Source organism: Humulus lupulus, chromosome 1 (genome assembly GCF_963169125.1).
Source record: "Humulus lupulus chromosome 1, drHumLupu1.1, whole genome shotgun sequence".
In the NCBI taxonomy this organism is placed as follows: Eukaryota; Viridiplantae; Streptophyta; class Magnoliopsida; order Rosales; family Cannabaceae; genus Humulus; species Humulus lupulus.
In genome coordinates, this window is record NC_084793.1 from 151,332,445 (window position 1) to 151,340,854 (window position 8,410).

General features: G+C 34.4%; 1 long non-coding RNA gene across 2 annotated transcripts; it reads left to right on the top strand.

Annotated features, from left to right (window-relative positions):
• The first annotated feature begins 875 nt into the window (after positions 1-875).
• Positions 876-2,488, top strand: LOC133820268 (uncharacterized). Of its 2 annotated transcripts, XR_009886694.1 has the most exons (4): positions 876-1,056; positions 1,195-1,282; positions 1,749-2,027; positions 2,139-2,488. It is a non-coding gene; the product is annotated as an uncharacterized LOC133820268 (long non-coding RNA). The 2 variants fall into 2 exon arrangements; XR_009886699.1 differs by lacking the exon at positions 1,749-2,027.
• Positions 2,489-8,410: the final 5,922 nt, after the last annotated feature.

Here is an 8,410-nt window from a genome sequence, read left to right on the forward strand (position 1 = left end):
TGAACGTGAGTGTTGAGATGTAGCTGAAGGAGCTTCATTGATGGGCAACATGGGAAGGCAGCTGGCGCCGTGAGAAGTCTTTAGGAGTGTTGGGCAGGTGGCTGATTGGGAGGTCTTGGAATGGGCCTGGGCCTGTGCTTTTCAGAAATGCCACTTTCCTTCTTTTTGAACTTTCGGTCATTTATTCCACTTCAAGCACAAAAATACAACATATTATCTACACAAAATAATATAAATTAAGCCATAATAAAATATTTTCATTTATAAAATAAGCCATATTAATTACAACTTAATTTAATTTAACATTTAATTTCAATAAAACACACATTTTTTTACTTCCCTAAACACAATAGCTTAAATAATTAACTACCATATTCTTACAACAAAATAACTATAAAAACACACAAAATCCATAAAATTAAAATAAGCCTAATAAATTCAAAATTACTTAAAAACTTAATAAATTATTTAAAAACTCAATAATTAAGCAACAATTAGCACATAAAAAGTGGTAAAATAACTCTATTTTATAGAGTTATCAAACATTAATATAAATTTAATAAAAATATTTAAGAAATTTTATAAATAAAACTAAGCAAACGTGCATTGCATATTCCTTGTATCTAGTATATATATATATAGATTTGTTGACTTAGTTATTTAAATTTGAAATAATTATTAAAAAATATACTTATAACAATAGTTAATTAAGATAGGAATATACCTACGGTCACTATCATTTGCTACCAAAAAATACACGGTAAAATAAACATTTTTTCTTTTGAAAAAAAATTAAAAAATAAACCGTACATTAAACTAAACTTAAATTCCTAAACTTAAGGCTCTTCTCCCGCGGCCCCTTATTCTTTCTTTTATTCTTCTTCCTCCTTTTCATTCATTCATTCTCTCTCTGCCTAACATGCATCCCCGACCGCCGTATCTCATCCATCGATCAGAGCTACTTTTGTCCGCAAGCAGAGAGAACCTTGAGCATTGACCCGTCCGACCGTGACCAACAGAAGCAATCGACCATGACCAGCAACGACACCCTTCTTGGTAATATCGAGTTGATTTTTTTGTTTTTAGATCTAAGCTTATTTGGCATTATTGCTTTACTCTATAGATAGTAGCATAATATATATATATATTTATTTCATTTTGATTATTCTTCTTATATGGTTCATTTCATTTCAGGGAGAACCCTTCTAACAATTTTTGTGGTCTACTATGTCTTGACCAAATGCTCCAACCACAAATGCTTTCAAGTAGTCATTGTAAAGTGGTAACTTTCTTCTTCTTTAATTGGTAAAACATTTTGTTTCTATTTATGTAAAACTTAAATCATTTGAAACTTGATTAAACTAACTAATTACATTCATAGTTACTTTAATTTAATGTCCATGGAAAGGAGTCTGATAACTACACGTCACAATATATAGCAGGGAGCAAGTTTATAATCCTAACTGTAATTTATATTATCTCTCATTTTATTTTAGATTATATTAATTAACCCAAAAGCGGAAAGAAAATATGTATAATGCTTTAGTCGTTATTTTTTTTATTCACTTATATTAAGTGCTTTAGTGGTTTCATTTGAAATTTGTCTTCTCTGGCTACTTTTGGATTTCAATGCCTTCCTTCGTTCTATTTTATTTTATCTTGTTGTATATGGAGAGTGATACCTGAGAGGGTATTATATAATTGTGCACTCTTTAATCGTTATTATTATTTTTGTTTGTGCATATGAGGTTTGATTGGAGAGCATAACAAATGATGTTAGAGAAGATTATGGGAAGTTGGGCTTATAGAGCTTGGAAAGCTTATCATGTAGCATATATAATATACATTTGGTATGTTTGGATGAGATTTGTACTTGTTCCTCAAGTCTAACTCAACTAATATTTATAAAATGCAACACTATTGGTAGGGTGCTCCCTTTATATAATATACATGCAGATATAGAGTGAGTGAGGGAGATAGCTAAGAATCATGGGTAGAAGTTTCATGTTGATGGGGATGCAACAATTGTGAGTAAACTTATTTATTAACGCTACAATAAAAATTTAGTTATAATTTTTCATATTTGGTGTATTAAAAGTAGCTTTTGGTGTATTATAATGTGATTTTTCATGTTTCAGAGATAATTTCATAAAGGAATTCATAGCAGCCAATCTGTACTTTGGAAAGACTATTTTGGTGACGTGGGTGATGAATGCAAGGGCAAGAAGAAGAAATATATGGTGTTTGGCAATAGATTTAGTGTTTATTTTGTTTGTGATTTTATTAGAGTAAAGGTTTTTATTTTGTGTTTAATTATTTACTTTATAAATCTAATTATAATTTTTTTTATGGTCAAGATGATTATGTTTATAGACTAGGCTATATAATCTTTGAGTTAAGATAATTGTGTTCTCTACATATCTATACAGGAAATAATTGATTAAAATTTTCATATTTGAGATTTTGGTTGTGATGAATAATATTTTGGTTAATTGTTTATTAATTTATTTTTTTCTAATGAATTAACGATCACTAATAACTGTCGGCGTTGCCAGCAACAACAATAGTTCTTAATTGTTGGTTTTGTTACCCCTACGCCGGCATAAGCAAATGCGACATTTAGCTGTTGTTGTTTCTCAATAGCGACAGTTAAAATTTTTCGGAAAAGCCCAATTTTGTAGTAGTGAGAAAGTGTATGAAGCCCTAATGAAGCAATAGACTTTGGTACATGAGAGTGGTAACAGCGACTTTACTATGTCTAATGGTGGATTGGTGTTATATAAAGATAGAATCAGTGTGCCTAACAGTAACGAGATTAATGAAAGTATTATGAAAAAGACGCATGCTACACCTTATTCCTTACATCAAGGGTTGACAAAGTTGTACCAAGACCTCAAAGCGCTGTATTGGTGGCATGGAATGAAGAAAGATGTTGCTGAGCTTGTTGCCAGGTGTTTGACATGTTATCAAGTCAAAGCAGAACACCAAAGGCCAACCAAGTTACTTCAGCCACTCTATGTTCCGGAATGGAAATGGGAAGACATAGCAATGGATTTTGTGGTAGGGTTACCTAGGACCACAAAACATCATGATTCTGCTTGGGTAATAGTGGACAGGCTCACTAAGTTCGTCCATTTTCTACCAGTTAAGACCACCTACTCGGCGGATCAATATGCAAAGTTATATGTGAGCGAGATAGTGAGACATCATGGGGTTCCAAAGTCGATTATTTTTTACCGAGGGTCAGTATTCACATCGAACTTTTGGAAAGGATTGCTAAAAGAAATTGGTACCAAGTTGAAGTTCAGTACCGCTTTTCATCCCTAGACCGATGGGCAGTCTGAGAGGACTATTCAGATTCTAGAAGATATGTTGAGATATTGTGCATTGGACTTTTCAGAGTCCTGGAGTTGATATCTACCCCTGATGGAATTCTTCTATAAGAATAATTATCAGTCCACTATTGGGATGACTCCATATGAGATGCTTTATGTAGATCTCCCTTGGACTGGGATGAGGTTGGGGAGAATAAGATTTTAGGCCCTAAGGCGGTTTGGGAAGCCAACAAGGCGATTGAGAAAATTCACCAAAGAATGCTTACATCTCAAAGTAGGCTAAAGATCTACACCGACCTTAAGATAAGGGACATTGAGTTTTCAGTGGGCGAGTTTGTGTTCTTGAGAGTCTCGCCAATGAAGGGTGTTATGCGTTTTGGGAAGAAAGGGCAATTGAGCACAAGATTTATAGGTTCATTCAGGATTTTGGATAGAGTTTGGCAAGTTGTGTATCGTTTAGCACTGCCCCCAGCATTAGCCGAAATGCTTAAGTTTTCCATATCTCGATGTTGGGTAAGTACGTGTGAAATCCCTCTCATGTTATGAGTTATGAGCCGTTACAGCTGAAGAAGGACTTGAGTTACGATGAGCAGCCAGAGCATGTCATCGAAACAGGAATCAAGGAATTGAGATCCAAAAGGATTCCATTAGTTAAGGCCTTGTGGAGGAACATCACGTAAAGAGAGGCAACATGAGAGCTGGAGGAAGACATAGAGAAAGATATCCTGAGTTATTTTGGTAAGAAATAATTTCAGGATGAAATTATTGATCATACAAGTGCTATGAAATGTGTAATTTCTATGTTTTGATGTGAAGTGTGACACATGTGCTTGTATGATGAATGAAAAGAAAATGTTGCTAGCGTGCTGAACGCGACGCAACAAAGGAGTTACTAAGGATATAACATAACTCAAAGGGCGGACGCGCTGAGGTTATTCAAGGACTTGAGTTCCTATTTACCTCATAGAGGAGGTCTTACCAGCCTATGTTTTTACTGGTTACCTCAAGATGTGACATGGACAATAGGGGTGCCATGATCACAAAGAGTATGTTTATGATGTGTGAATGTGATGTATGACTAATATTACATTTATGATTATAAACTATGTGTATGAAGATGATATGTTTTTCTCTGATTTACGATACATGTTCTTCTTGCATTTTTCTTTGATATTGTGGTATTTGTTATACTTCCTTACTTGGCTTTTAGCTCACCCTCTTACTTTCCCCCTTTTAGGTAAACAACAAGATTTCTCCTTGGCACGCACAATTATGTGGGGAGTTTTGACGTCTGAGTATGTATGGCACGGGGTGTCTTATGAACGAACAACGATCAAGATGACCGCCAAGAATAAAAGAACCTATATTATGATTTTTATTTCAATTACGCCAGTGGGCATTAAGCTTTTATTTCATTTCTAAATATTGTATAAAGACACATTATTTTATTTTTCAACTATTGGGTCCAAACTTGCATGTTTTATCAAGGCCCTACTGAGTTTTTCCTTAAAGTGGTATTTTTCTAATAACTATGACGAGAGCGACGTTTTTATAAAAGAATAGAATTAGGGCGCCTTTACAGGTACTCCGTCCAGTCTCACAATTTTTTCTATATATATATATATATATATCTACTAACATATCCATAGAATAAGTTATTTTAATTGGTTGGAAATGCTGCAATTTAGTCAATCTATCCATGATGACCCAAATCGTATCCTGCCCTTTGGGAGTGGTTGGTTAACCTAGGACTAAATCCAACGTAATTATCTCCCACTTCCACTTGGCTATTTCAAATGGTTGTAGTAGTTCTGCTAGCCTCTAGTGTTCCTCCTTAGTATGTTGGCATGTTAGACAATGTTTTACGTATTCCACTATCTTCTTCTTCATTTTCGGCCACCAGAAATACTTTCTTATGTCCTGGAACATTTTTGAAATGCCCAGGTCCATGGCATAGTGAGTATCATGTGCTTCATAAAAGATTTATTTCTTGATTTATGCATCTTTAGGAACACAAATTCTACCTTTAAACTCTAGCACCTCATCTTCTAATATATGAAATCCCAATTGCATGTCTTTCCTCACCTCATGCTTCATCCTTTCTAACCATATATCAGTCATCTATCCTCCCTGAATAGCTTCTATGATGGTCGGTTGTGGTGACAAATTTAATAATTTACGGACTACTATCTTTGTGTCTAAGGTGGAGATGTCGTTTCTTAACTCTAAAGAATTTTTTTTCACCGCCATCACATAAAACCATGGGTTGTCGACTTAGGGCATCCACCACCTTATTCGCTTTTCTGGGGTGATACAGGATGTCACAATTGTAATCATTAAATAGTTCCAGCCATCGACACTGCCTCATGTCTAATTCCTTCTGAGTGAAGAAATATTTTATGCTTTTGTAATTGGTATAAATTTTGTAATGTATCCCATACAGGTAATATTTCTTGATTTTGAGCGCAAGAATCACCGCCACCAACTCCAAATCATGCGTAGGATAATTCTTCTCATAATTTTTCAATTGTCCTGACACATAAGCAATCACCTTGCCAAGCTGCATTAACACAACTCCTAGTCCTTGTCATGCTGCATCGCTATAAATTGTGTATCCCTCCGCACCATTAGGGATAGTCAGTACTGGGGTGGTCATCGATTTTGTTTTCAATTCTTGAAAACTCTTCTCACACTTGTTTGTCCATTTGAACTTCACATTATTGCGATTGAGAACGGTCATAGGGGTGGCTATTTTAGAAAATCCTTCCACGAATCTCCTACAATATCTTGCCAGCCCGAGAAAACTCCTAACCTCGTAGGTATTCTTTGGAGGTTTCTATTGGTTCACGACCTCGATATTGGTGGGATCCACCGATATTCTGTCTTTCGACACTACATGTCCTAGGAAATTTACTTTTGCTAAACAAAATTCGCACTTTGAGAATTTTGTGTATAGATTTTTTTCCAGCAAACGTTGCAGAACCAGCTCCATGTGTATTGCATGCCCTTCTTGGTTTTTCGAATATATCAAAACATCGTCAATAAACACAATGATGAACTTATCCAAATACTCATGAAATAATCCATTTATGAGATCCATGAATATCGCAGGTGCAGCTGGTTGAATAAGTCGTTGATTCAGGGTAATGGATATCAGTTCCTTATGGTCACTTTATCCATCTCCTGATAATCTCTTCACATCCTTATTGTACCATCTTTCTTTTTCGCGAATAAAACTAGAGCTCCCCACAAAGAGTGGCTTGGTCATATGAACTTCTTGTCAAGCAGTTCCTATAGTTGCATTTGCAGTTCCTTATGCTCGACAAGTGCGATCCAATACAGGGATTTTGAAATTGGTGTCATTCCTAGAGATAACTCGATCCTAAACACTGTCTCTCGATCAGGGGAAATTCCTGGAAGATCCTTGGGAAACACTTCAGGGAATTTGCATAAGACTGGTACATTCGTTGGCTGTGATTTCGTCTCCTTTCTTTTGTCGATGATACTTGCTAGGTATCCAATGCATCCATCATCCAACATTTTCTTCGCCTTCAATATTGAGATGATCGACTTTTTCTTCTCTCAAGACGTGTCTTTAAACTTGAAAAATTCTTCACCTACCGGGGAAAAATTACCCTCCTACTTTTGCAATTTATAGCGGCCCAATGTTTTGTTAACTCAACCATACCAAATATGACATCATATTCATGTAAATCGAGTACTAACAGATCAACTATTAGCTCGTGCCAACTATCCTTACGGGTATGGAACTAATCCAAAATCGCACTATCATGTCCCCTCCCGAAGGAAAAGATACACCACACATGTTCAGCATGGGTTCAAGCATTCTATCTAGTTTTTCAACAAAAGCAGTAGCTACTAACGAATGTGATGCTCTATTAGGAATTATGCCCTAAAAGCATGTAAATATATTTTATTGATTTAAATAAAAGTACAATTTTATTATATTTAAATGTTAAAATTATTATTTGAATAATTCATATGAATAACAAGCCACTGCGCCTTGTGTCCCACGCCCCCGAATCTAGTGTCAGTGCCCATGCGTATGGTGCACCCAAGAGCCTATCCACGCCCCTAGAGCCTACCATCTGCGGCCTGCATGCGCACCAGTGAGCCCCTCGGCCTAGCTCCAACCGCCATGAGCCACCTAAGCTCCTTGTGTCGTCGACCCTAGTAATCTAGGGCACTAATCATTGGTGCCCAAGAAAGATCTTATTTTTGCGCCAATTATCTTTTATTTAATTGATTTTTTTTAATAGTTTGAATTTGAAAAATTAATTATCTTATCTTACTTTTGTTAGAAGAATAAAATATATTTTAGTTGGTTAAAATCTTATCGTAAGTTTAAATAATTATTTGAATTTGATTCTTTTAATTATTTAAATTTATCCAAATTGAAAAGATGACAAAAATGGTTATTTAATTAAAAAGTTAGTATTATTTAAATAAATTAATTAGAAAATTAGTTTCTAATTAATTGTTTTGGCCTAATAAATTCTAAGAATTCTAAAGATGGGCCAATATGAGAATAGAAGCATTCTTGGAGTCTTGCAAACAACTAAAGGTCATTATATAATTTTATTTCTATTTTTTCAAAGGGTTGTAAATTTAGAAATACATAATAGTACTCAGTTCACAATTTATTGTTTATTTATTTAAATAAATGTTAATTAATGTTTTATTGATAACATTATCATGCACTAGGCAATTACATTCAATTCATGAAACCCCACACAATGTTCATCCATCATGCATCTTTTAGAAACATGAATATATAGGATTTTCCTAAGTATTTATATGAATTGTTTTAGAGAAATCAATTGTATGTAAACTGCTAAATCTTAAATTAGTTAAAACTTGGTAAATCACACCATAATAAAAGAAATAGTTTTTATAGGCCTTTAAGATAGCCAACTTTATTTACAAAGTGTTTTATTAAAGTGAGATGAATGTAATAGATAATTATCTAGATCACATTAATTGTAGAAACAAGCTCTTTTATAATTAAATGTATTTTGTAATTAATTACATTTATAGGGTTATCAATAAACTAG